The following is a 12,554-nucleotide window of genomic DNA, read 5'->3' on the forward strand; positions in this document are numbered from 1 at the left end:
GGAAAAGACGAACTGTTCTTACCGACGTTCCTAGAAAACTTCAACGACCCTGTGTTCACCTCATCGCAGCTTAGATTTGCTCGTATGTGGTATGTCTTCTCTCCTCGAGCCAATTATCGTACTTGACTGTGAATCAGGACATGTATCGATGATGCTGTGGACTAATACGATGGACTGCAGCAGGTCCACGAAAAAAAATTTTTACTAACTTTTTGAGTCCCAGCAATATCACAAAAAATATTGTAGTCTTTATTATAATACACTGTTGTTGTTGTGTTGTTGTCTTAAGTCCTGAGACTGGTTTGATGCAGCTCTCCATGCTACTCTATCCTGTGCAAGCTTCTTCATCTCCCAGTACTTACTGCAACCTACATCCCTCTGAATCTGCTTAGTGTGTTCATCTCTTGGTCTCCCTCTACGATTTTTACCCTCCACGCTGCCCTCCAATGCTAAATTTGTGCCCCTTGATGCCTCAGAACATATCCTACCAACCGGTCCCTTCTTCTTGTCAAGTTGTGCCACAAACTCCCCTTCTCCCCAATTCTATTCAATACCTCCTCATTAGTTATGTGATCTACCAGTCTAATCTTCAGGATTCTTCTGTAGCACCACATTTCGAAAGCTTCTATTCTCTTCCTGTCCAAACTATTTATCGTCCATGTTTCACTTCCGTACATGGCTACACTCCATACAAATACTTTCAGAAACGACTTCCTGACACTTAAATCAATACTCGAGGATAACAAATTTTTCTTCTTCAGAAACTCTTTCCTTGCCATTGCCAGTCTACATTTTATATCCTCTCTACTTCGACCATCATCAGTTATTTTGCTCCCCAAATAGCAAAACTCCTTTACTACTATAAGTGTCTCATTTCCTAATCTAATTCCCTCAGCATCACCCGACTTAATTCGACTACATTCCATCATCCTCGTTTTGCTTTTGTTCATGTTCATCTTATACCCTCCTTTCAAGACACTGTCCATTCCGTTCAACTGCTCTTCCAAGTCCTTTGCTGTCTCTGACAGAATTACAATGTCATCGGCGAACCTCAACGTTTGTATTTCTTCTCCATGGCCTTTAATACGTACTCCGAATTTTTCTTTTGATTCCTTTACTGCTTGCTCAATATACAGATTGAATAACATCGGGGAGAGGCTACAACCCTGTCTCACTCCTTTCCCAACCACTGCTTCCCTTTCATGCCCCTCGACTCTTATAACTGCCATCTGGTTTCTGTACAAATTGTAAATAGCCTTTCGCTCCCTGTATTTTACCCCTGCCACCTTCAGAATTTGAAAGAGAGTATTCCAGTTAACGTTGTCAAAAGCTTTCTCTAAGTCTACAAATGCTAGAAAGGTAGGTTTTCCTTTTCTTAATCTTTCTTCTAAGATAAGTCGTAAGGTTAGTATTGCCTCATGTGTTCCAACATTTCTACGGAATCCAAACTGATCTTCCCCGAGGTCGGCTTCTACCAGTTTTTCCATTCGTCTGTAAAGAATTCGCGTTAGTATTTTGCAGCTGTGACTTATTAAACTGATAGTTCGGTAATTTTCACAATAATACACTCCTGGCCATTAAAATTGCTACACCAAGAAGAAATGCAGATGATAAACGGGTATTCACTGGCCAAATATATTATACTAGAACTGACATGTGATCACATTTTCACCCAGTTTGGGTGCATAAATCATGATGAAATTCTGGCGGCATTTAGGCCACAAGAAATGTCTCGTCCAGTTGTAGTGAAATGTTGCCAACAGTGTGACCAAGACCGCACGGAAGTGAGTGCGGCAGACTGGAAAGGTAGGCCATCGGCACATCGACCGCAGAGGACGATGTCCAAGCACTCGAAGGAGAACTTCTTGAGGGGAAAGAGATATTCCGATCCTCAGGACGTTCACACAGTGGTTGTCGAATGATAGTACAGAACACCAACTATGTGCTTATGCAGTTAATAATAGACTGGAAGATGAAAGTAAAGCGAAGACAAGAGCGAAGAAGAATATCCTGAATGAGATTTTCACTCTGCAGCGGAGTGTGCGCTGATATGAAACTTCCTGGAAGATTAAAACTGTGTGCCGGACCGAGACTCGAACTCGGGACCTTTGCCTTTCGCGGGCAAGTGCTGTACCAACTGAGCTACCCAAGCATGACTCACGCCCCGTCCTCACAGCTTTACTTCTGCCAGTACCTCGCCTCTTACCTTCCAAACTTTACAGAAGCTCTCCTGCGAACCTTGCAGAACTAGCACCCCTGAAAGAAAGGGTATTGCGGAGACATCGCTTAGACGCAGCCTGGGGGATGTTTCCGCTGCAGAGTGAAAATCTCATTCTGTGAAAATCCCCCACGCTGTGGCTAAGCCATGTCTCCGCAATATCCTTTCTTTCAGGAGTGCTAGTGCTGCAAGGTTCGCAGGACAGCTTCTGTAAAGTTTGGAAGGTAGGAGGCGAGGTGCTAGCAGAAGTAAAGCTGTGAGGACGGGACGGGAGTCGTGTTTGGGTAGCTCAGTCGGTAGAGCACTTGCCCGCGAAAGGCAAAGGTCCCGAGTTCGAGTCTCGGTCCGGCACACTGTTTTAATCTGCCAGGAAGTTTCAAGAATATCCTGTTTCGACAATATAAAGTAGTGGACAGGACTACGAAGTCCACGAATTGAACGATTGGTAAAACTTTCCGTCAGCTGCTTACAGTAGAGCAGATTATAACGGACGAAGTTTTTTGTAAAAATTTTGAAAATGGTAGCAAATTCGACGATTTGCAGTGCTAGTTGAAGCATGTCAGCAAAAATGTCAAAACTGCCATGATGTCACATACTTCCACACCTTAGAGACAAACTACCAAAACATGTTCTAAACGTCAATAACGCGTGCGCACAACGCATACCATTGACAACAATGTATTTCTTGCCCGCCAGCTTAGCCGTGGGGTCTAACGCGCTGCTTCCCGAGCGGGAAGGCGTGCCGATCCCCGAAACGAATCCGGGTACCGGATAAAACAAAGGCGTGAAATTTCAATCACCAGTTTTCTCCTCCGATTCCGAAAGCATTCTGTTGGCACCCACTTACATAGGGAGAAATTATCATCACGATAAAATAAGGGAAATCAGGGCTCGCACAGAAAAATTTAAGTGATAGTTTTTCCCGCATGCCGTTAGAGAGTGGAGCCGTAGAGAGACAGCTTGAAGGTGGTTCACTGAACCCTCTGCAGGCACTTTATTATGAATAGCAGAGCAATCACGTAGATGTAGATGTAGACTCCAACGATGTTGGAACGTGCGGACACTCTCATTGGACGCAATCGACTGATGCCAATCAAACGCCTCGCTGTTCAACTGAACGTCTCTGTTGGTGGTGGTAACACACTCGTCCACAAGTTGGGGTACTCACAGGTGTGTTGGCGCTGGTTCCTCGTCGCATAACAGAAAAGAGCAACGAAGGACCATCTGAGCGGAGTTTCTTGGGCGTTACGAGCCTGAGTGTGACAACGTTTTTATCAAACATCATCATAGGCAATGGAGCGTGTCTATATCACGTCGAAGCACAAACAAAGCGATAATCCACCTCTCTTCCGGAGAAAAATTTCTCAGGCGGTAGAGCCATGGCGACAGTCTTCTGAGACACTGAAGGGATTACCCTGTTTGATGTCGTCCACCATAGTGCAACGATCAGCTATGAAGCGCACTGTGCTACCCTCGGGAAAATGGAGAAAGGACTACCGCGTATTCGACGGCAGAAAAATGTCCTTCTCCGTGACAACCCAATGCCTTCCTCAAGTCTGCGCGCCTGACAGGAGCTCACAAATCACTAAGGCGTCCAGCCTGACCGGGTTGCCTCGAAACACGTCTCCGACCATTGTCTGGTTGAAGGCATATGCGACACTCATCGGTGGAGAGAACGTGATACCAATCCTGGGCCCTCCATTCGTCATGTTGTTGGGCCCATCTGTACCGCGCTGCGTGGAGTCGTGGTTGCAAAGATGAACTTCGGGAGTGAAGTTGAGCATCATGCAGCCTCTTGCGCAAAGTTTAGGTCGTAACACAACGTCCTGTGGCTGCACGAAAAGCATTATTCAATATGGTGGCGTTACTGTCAGGATTCCTACGAGCCATAATCCGCAGGTAGCGGTCATCAACTGCAGTAGTAGCCCTTTGGCGGCCTGAGCGAGGCATGTCATCGACAGTTCCTGTCTCTCTGTATCTCCTCCACGTCCGCACAACATTGCTTTAGTTCACTCCGAGACGCCTGGTCACTTCCCTTGTTGAGAGCCCTTCCTGGCACAAAGTAACAATGCGATCGAACCGCGGTATTAACCGTCTAGGCATGTTTGAACTGCAGGCAACACGAGCCGTGTACCTCCTTCCTGGTGGTATGACTCGAACTGATAGGCTGTCGGACCACCTCCGTGTAATAGGCGCTGCTCGTGCGTGGTTGTTTACATCTCTGGGCGGGTTTAGTGACATGTCTGAACAGTCAAAGGGACTGTGTTGGTTCAAATGGCTCTGAGCACTATGGGAGGTCATCATCTCCCAGAACTTAGAACTACTTAAACCTAACTAACCTAAGGACATCACACACATCCATGCCCGAGGCAGGATTCGAACCTGCGACCGTAGCGGTCGCGCGGTTCCAGGCTGAAGCGCCTAGAACCGCTCGGCCACACGGGCCGGCAAAGGGACTGTGTCTCTGATACATTATCCACAGTCAACGTCTATCTTCAGCAGTTCTGGGAACCGGGGTGATGCAAAACTTTCTTTGATGTGTGTATTATTAACCGTATAACACTACAATACTCCATATTTTATTCGAAAGAAGTCATAATTTATAGTTGATGCACTTGTTAATTAGAATGCTAACAAGGGAATCTCCCCATCGCACCCCTCTCGGATTTAGTTATAAGTTGGCACAGTGGATAGGCCTTGAAAAACTGATCACAGATCAATCGAGAAAACAGGAAGACGTTGTGTGGAACTATGAAAAAATAAGCAAAATATACAAACTGAGTAGTCCATGCACAAGACAGGCAACATCACGGTTAGTGTAAGCTCAGGAGCGCCGTGGTACTGTGGTTAGCGTGTGCAGCTGCGGAACGAGAGGTCCTTGGTTCAAAGTCGTCCCTCGAGTGAGAAGTTTAATTTTTTATTTTCAGTTTATGTGACAAATTCTTATGTTTTCATCACTTTTTTGGGAGTGATTATCACATCAACAAGAAAAGCTAAATCGGGCAAGGTAGAAGAATCTTTTTACCCATTCGCCAAGTGCACAAGTTAGGTGGATCGACAACATATTCCTGTCATGTGACGCACATGCCGTCACCAGTGTCGTATAGAATACATCAGAAGTGTTTTCCTGTGGAGGAATCGGTTGACCTATGACCTTGCGATCAAATGTTTTCGGTTCCCATTGGAGAGGCACGTCCTTTCGTCTACTAATCGCACGGTTTTGCGGTGCGGTCGTAAAACACATACACTAAACTTATTACAGTGAACAGAGACGTCAATGAACGAACGGACAGATCATAACTTTGCGAAAATAAAGAAAGTAAACTTTTTACTCGTGGGAAGACTTGAACCAAGGACCTCTCGTTCGGCAGCTGCTCACGCTAAGCACGGGACCACGGCGCTCCTGAGCTTCAACTATCATTGATGTTGCCTATCTTGCGCATGGACTACTCAGTTTGTATATTTTGCTTATTTTTTTGATAGTTCCACACAACTTCTTGTTTTCTCGATTGATCTGTGTTCAGGTTTTCAAGGCCTGTCCACTGTGCCAACTTATAACTAAATCTGAGGGGGGTGCGATGGGGAGATTCCCTTGTAAGGTCTCCCACGGTATGTCACATACAAAATAGGTACGTTATGTCCTGTTTTGCACCTGTACTGACAATACCAAATTGGTGGGAACCGCAAATTTGTACCAAGTGCGGTCGTAAATCTTACGAAGGTTCGGTAATCTAGGGTTAATGTGCTGACTCGGTTACGTTAAAAAAGTCTGTTTTAATACGACAAATTACAATTTCACTTGATAATTTTATTATTCTGATTGAATTTCCACAAATAATAAATTACAACAAAAAGTAAACCATGATGTAAATACCTCCAAGAGTCCCTACCGTAAAACGGGAATATACAAACTCAAATGTGATACATGCCCAAAATTCTACATTGGACAGACAGGCAGAAGTTTTGAAATTAGATACAAAGAACATATTGATGCTCTCAGACTTAGTAACTTGAACAAATCGGCATTTGCAGCCCATATTGCTGATGAAAACCATTAAGTGGGAAACATTGAGGACAACTTAAAAATTTTGCATCTAGCAGAGGAAGGAGCCACTATGAATATATTAGAAGAATCTAGAAATACACACACACACAAAAAGGCCCCCCAGACTATATCCTTAACGAACAAACAGAGTTAGCTAACACCCCTTTCCTGAAAAATTTCCAAAAATTACTTTCCAGCCTCCAAAGCAAATAATATTAGTACACCTATCTGCAGATCAAGTAGCAAATTTATATGTTACTATAATTCTCATGATGCTAAATGTAATTAAATAATATACTATTTTACCTATACAGTTCTAAATATACTTTATAATTAATTTAGCAATATCAACTCAAAAATTCAATGTCTCTGTACTAGTGTAAAAGGCACTACATTTGTGTCAACGAATATATGATCCTTTCCAAACATAGGACATCATCGTCAAATGTTACGATATATCATAGCATCTGTGATACTCATACGTTTGTAAGCTCTTTGTATGTATCAAAACATGTGCGTGGTAGAAATCGGCTCAGTGACAACTCTTACGTGTTCAGTGAGAACAATTTACGTGTGCAACAATAAGAATGCAGTGGGAATGGATTTACATCTGTTGGACGAATTTTATGAAAACAAACACTCGAAACCGACGTTTCACGTAAGTCACATGCAACGAAAATCTGTAACGCAACCATTTGTGTGTGGCGTGTTTATAATTATGTATTATTTATATTTTAGGACAATTAATCTGTAAAAAACACACCACATGTCATAAAGAAAGCATGTAAACCGTCTGAGGATGAATCACAACGATTCGAAACCGGTAACGGTACCCTTTGAATAAAGGAACTGAAAGTAAATTTGTGGCTGGTTGCTGTCCTAACACCATCAACATCTGAATTATGATTCGTAGTAGAATAAAGAAATAAAACAAATTCCTATGGTAATAATGTCCTTGATTTGTAAGCTTGTGCGTTACGTGTACTGTAATTGTTAATGGGGGTGTGAGTACAAGGTGTGGTGGAGACTGTCTGTTAGCATAGCGTGGACTGCCGAAAATGGGCACGTCGGGGTGTGGGAGAATTCCGGAATCCGGGGATGATAGCGATCAATACTTGAGCGGGAGCCTGTTGCTGTTGCTAACCAGGCGCGATATTGCCCCCGCCACCGGCTTGCGGGAAAGCTGCCAATTCGGGATTGCTTTGTGCGAAACATCAAACTCGTCGCCTTGCAGATTTTAATGCAAAAGAAGAAGGGACAGGAAAGCTACACCCTACAAATAGAGGAGTTCCTTCTAACAAATCACAGTTTCTCTAAAAAGTGAAGCTGCCAATGATTTGGCGGTTGGTTTAAACGCCACAGAACTTTACTGTCCATGTGTAATGTCTCTTGCAGCTGTCTCTCCGCGATATTTTCAGAAATTTTTATAAATTATACAACTCAGGACATATCTCGAAATATCTCTTCTTATCTTACCGATTCCTAAACTTTAATATACGATGATTATCAGTGCAAAGTAGTTTCAAGCCCAATTATTCCTTGGAGCGTGCATTTACTCCATGGAATAGCTTCTCTGCTATCTATGTTTTCTCTTATGAAAAGAATGATTCAGATCTTGCGGATTAGCCGAAAAGAACGAAGATGTATATGTAAGTATTATTGAGCTAGTCGCCATCTTGATGAGATTCTGTATGAGAAGGAATTTAATACATGAACTAAACTAAAGTAAGTGTGTTGGCGTATTATTTAACTGATTATTATTGACAGTGTCTGCTTACTACGCTGTGTTGCACGGGATCAGTGGGGAACGTCTGAGTTACACTGAACGAACCTGCCGTTTTGTACGCTCGAGATATCCAGTTTATTACTTTCAATAAATGGGCTAACACGGTCTTACCAGCAGATCTCCGGTCTTCCCCATGTGATCACCGAAAGCTAATAATTATTACGAATGTTTCCAGGAGATCGACTGACAATTTTCGTCGCACCGAGACTTCGAAATTGCTTCACTGCCTTATGGAATTTAAGTTAAGCTCAATTTAATCAGGATAGAACAGTATTGAACTGTGTGAATGTGATAAGCCTGCTTTGTGAATGAGAATTCCCTTAATATACGCATGTTTTTTACTATCCTGATCAGTGAAGCTAAATCAGGCCGGTGTGAGAGAGGTTTTTAAATTTCAGATCCCACAAAAATATTAAACTTGGTCATACGACAGGTGATATGCGCTATCCCTCGTTCGAACAGATTTAGCCAGCCACTTCCAGGGGCACTTGTAGCTTAAGGGTCCATTCTCCTCAGTCAGCCTATAATACAGGGTGTAGATAAAGTCCGGGAACACTTTCAATTATTTGTTGCAACAAGAACTAAACATTGTACAGATGTCATACATATTGCATTTTGAAGAGAAACTCTGAAAGTTGTTTCTTTTTTTTTTTTTTTTTTTGACAAACCTTCGATATACGAAACATGAGTGACCCGGCAGACGTCAATACGGCAACCCAATTCTTGCCATACCTGTCCCAGCATGGCATCGTCGACTGTGGCAATCGCTTCCCGTATTTTCTCCCGGAGCTCTGCTACACCACATGGTAGAGGCGGTACATACACCAGATCTTTAATGTGTCCCCTCAGAAAAAAGTCACACGGAGTGAGGTCTGGTGATCGGGGAGGCCATTTAATGAACTCCGACACACAGAAAGCTTGCTCCGCACCTGAACTCGCCATGTTTGCGACTAGCGCCGACTATCGGCACATTACCAAACTACGCTGTGGCGGTATACATAAAAAAAACTTCCACGGTTTCTCTTCAAAATAACATATGTATAATATGTTCAAATCGAATGTGTTGTGAAATCTTATGGGATTTGAATATAAAGCACAATGCGATTTTGTAAACGTCTCTACGGCAACGCCACTTCATAGGATACGATATTCCAGTGCCTGAGCTGTTGACACGAGTGAAATATCGTATTTATCCCCCGATACCGGGCAGCGACTTCAAGTTTAAATGTCTCCTATGCACGGGGAATATATGTAATGGATGTAAGACGCAGAAAGTGACGACGTATTGATGTTTGGGTCTGGTCGCGATTCGTGCACGAATAGCAAAATTGGTTAAGCGGGAAATCCGGTTTCGAAGCGCGGTCCGGCACAAATATTCACTGTTGACATTCCCTTCTACAGCTGATTGTTGTTCATATTCGCAACTGCGATTCTCACGTCACCTCGTAGCTCTATAGACTGAGACAGTTTACGCCTACAGCCGTCTGCGCTTCACAGACGAAAGTTGCGAAAGGCGCTGCCAGGTGTCAGGGATTCCCTTCAGGTGGCTCGACTGTAGGAGTGTATTTAGTAAAAGATATATGTGTTAAAACTTCATGCATGATACGGCATATTTTTCAAGCATCTCATTGTTTATGATGCGAAATATGAATTATGTGTCGTACAGTGATATATTTGTGTAGGTACATTCAGCAGACACTGTCTACAAAATAAGCTGCGACTAGAGTTTGTAGCAAAGCAGTATTAAATTTAAACGCCAAGCGCAGTGCGGAAGTTTTTCGCATATCTCCTGATTTATGTCTCGTACGTCATACAATTTTGTAGGTATGTTTAGCGACATACATGGATACAATCTGCGAAATTTATTGCGAATGGAGTTAGTACTACATACGTAAAAAACTGCGCATCATGCTTGACATTTATTACTTATCTCATTGTTTATGACGTATCTCCTGATCTATGATAGGTCGCTATTTCGTACACCCACAGCGGTTGTTGCATGACACTAAGGGATATGAGTACGAAGTTGTGTTGGAATCGATCTAGATTGTCTCCATCACGACAAGGAATTTTTTTGCCACACAGCTCCTACCATAGAGAACTGTTCGCCAGATGGGTGCTAAGTTACTTTTTGAGCGTAACTCCAAACGTACAAGCTGATAGCGCAGAGCGGAAATAAGGTTCCGTGGTTAGCGAACAGTAAACAAACTGCCGAAACGGCCTTGCTATCCGAACAAGATAAACTCACACGCCGGGTAGACAGTACGTGACGCAGCGAACTTGTAAACGCTACTACAGGCTATTCCAACAGACCAATAAGGGAACATTCCCAGGAGCAAATAAACGATCTAGATGAAACGTGGCGGGTGTGCAGAGGGGACAAAATGATGCAATACTTAAGTTTTCGTTTTTGCCCAATTTCTCTTTTAAGACGTAAGACACACACCGAAATGTAATTTGGCGTACAGGGTTCAGAGGAAATATCGTCGAAACCATGATACATGAAAAACGTTCCGTAATGTCGGCTCGTCGCTTGCGTATTGTGCTTACAATACTTGAGAAAACAGCTGCTGAGGGGGGCGTGTGTGTGTGTGGGGGGGGGGGGGGGGGGGGGGGCGCTAAATGTCGGCCGAATACCGTTTGTTCGTTTTTCTTTTAACTTACTGGCTTTCGGGATCTGTCCAGACAGCCGCACAACAGCGGAATGCCATTTATGACCGTACCAACTTAAGAACAACACCCAGTCCCCTAGCGGAGCAAATCTGCCAGCCGGCCGGGACTCGAACCCGGACCCCTTCGCTTACCAATCCGAAGCGATGACTGTGCACATACCGAGTCGGACGTCGATACGGAATATAAAGTTAGAAATGTAATCTTAGATTACGACTGGATATACACTCCTGGAAATGGAAAAAAGAACACATTGACACCGGTGTGTCAGACCCACCATACTTGCTCCGGACACTGCGAGAGGGCTGTACAAGCAATGATCACACGCACGGCACAGCGGACACACCAGGAACCGCGGTGTTGGCCGTCGAATGGCGCTAGCTGCGCAGCATTTGTGCACCGCCGCCGTCAGTGTAAGCCAGTTTGCCGTGGCATACGGAGCTCCATCGCAGTCTTTAACACTGGTAGCATGCCGCGACAGCGTGGACGTGAACCGTATGTGCAGTTGACGGACTTTGAGCGAGGGCGTATAGTGGGCATGCGGGAGGCCGGGTGGACGTACCGCCGAATTGCTCAACACGTGGGGCGTGAGGTCTCCACAGTACATCGATGTTGTCGCCAGTGGTCGGCGGAAGGTGCACGTGCCCGTCGACCTGGGACCGGACCGCAGCGACGCACGGATGCACGCCAAGAACGTAGGATCCTACGCAGTGCCGTAGGGGACCGCACCGCCGCTTCCCAGCAAATTAGGGACACTGTTGCTCCTGGGGTATCGGCGAGAACCATTCGCAACCGTCTCCGTGAAGCTGGGCTACGGTCCCGCACACCGTTAGGCCGTCTTCCGCTCACGCCCCAACATCGTGCAGCCCGCCTCCAGTGGTGTCGCGACAGGCGTGAATGGAGGGACGAATGGAGACGTGTCGTCTTCAGCGATGAGAGTCGCTTCTGCCTTGGTGCCAATGATGGTCGTATGCGTGTTTGGCGCCATGCAGGTGAGCGCCACAATGAGGACTGCATACGACCGAGGCACACAGGGCCAACACCCGGCATCATGGTGTGGGGAGCGATCTCCTACACTGGCCGTACACCACTGGTGATCGTCGAGGGGACACTGAATAGTGCACGGTACATCCAAACCGTCATCGAACCCATCGTTCTACCATTCCTAGACCGGCAAGGGAACTTGCTGTTCCAACAGGACAATGCACGTCCGCATGTATCCCGTGCCACCCAACGTGCTCTAGAAGGTGTAAGTCAACTACCCTGGCCAGCAAGATCTCCGGATCTGTCCCCCATTGAGCATGTTTGGGACTGGATGAAGCGTCGTCTCACGCGGTCTGCACGTCCAGCACGAACGCTGGTCCAACTGAGGCGCCAGGTGGAAATGGCATGGCAAGCCGTTCCACAGGACTACATCCAGCATCTCTACGATCGTCTCCATGGGAGAATAGCAGCCTGCATTGCTGCGAAAGGTGGATATACACTGTACTAGTGCCGACATTGTGCATGCTCTGTTGCCTGTGTCTATGTGCCTGTGGTTCTGTCAGTGTGATCATGTGATGTATCTGACCCCAGGAATGTGTCAATAAAGTTTCCCCTTCCTGGGACAATGAATTCACGGTGTTCTTATTTCAATTTCCTGGAGTGTAGTTAAACTGAATGCATGAAACGCAATTAAAAGGGAGCTACCGACATAATGTGAGTCGAAACAAATATTAGTTTAAATTCTGAAGGATAGCTGCAAGTAAGAGTGTATGCCGTATGAAGTACAAAGAAGTTACTTGGAACGTGGCTGTAAAACGATAAGAAAAGTCGCGGAACCAGTGGGCATGGCG

General features: G+C 45.1%; 1 protein-coding gene and 1 non-coding gene across 2 annotated transcripts in view; both read right to left on the minus strand.

The window, feature by feature from the left end:
- Positions 1–12,554, minus strand: part of LOC126210119 (lysosomal-associated transmembrane protein 4B-like) — a 261,374-nt gene that overhangs the window by 101,590 nt on the left and 147,230 nt on the right. The gene's annotated exons all lie outside the window — the stretch shown is intronic.
- Trnas-gga (transfer RNA serine (anticodon GGA)) lies at positions 4,580–4,663 on the minus strand. The gene is given in 2 exon segments: positions 4,580–4,614; positions 4,624–4,663. It is a non-coding gene; the product is annotated as a tRNA-Ser (tRNA).

Source organism: Schistocerca nitens, chromosome 10 (genome assembly GCF_023898315.1).
Source record: "Schistocerca nitens isolate TAMUIC-IGC-003100 chromosome 10, iqSchNite1.1, whole genome shotgun sequence".
Lineage (NCBI taxonomy): Eukaryota > Metazoa > Arthropoda > Insecta > Orthoptera > Acrididae > Schistocerca > Schistocerca nitens.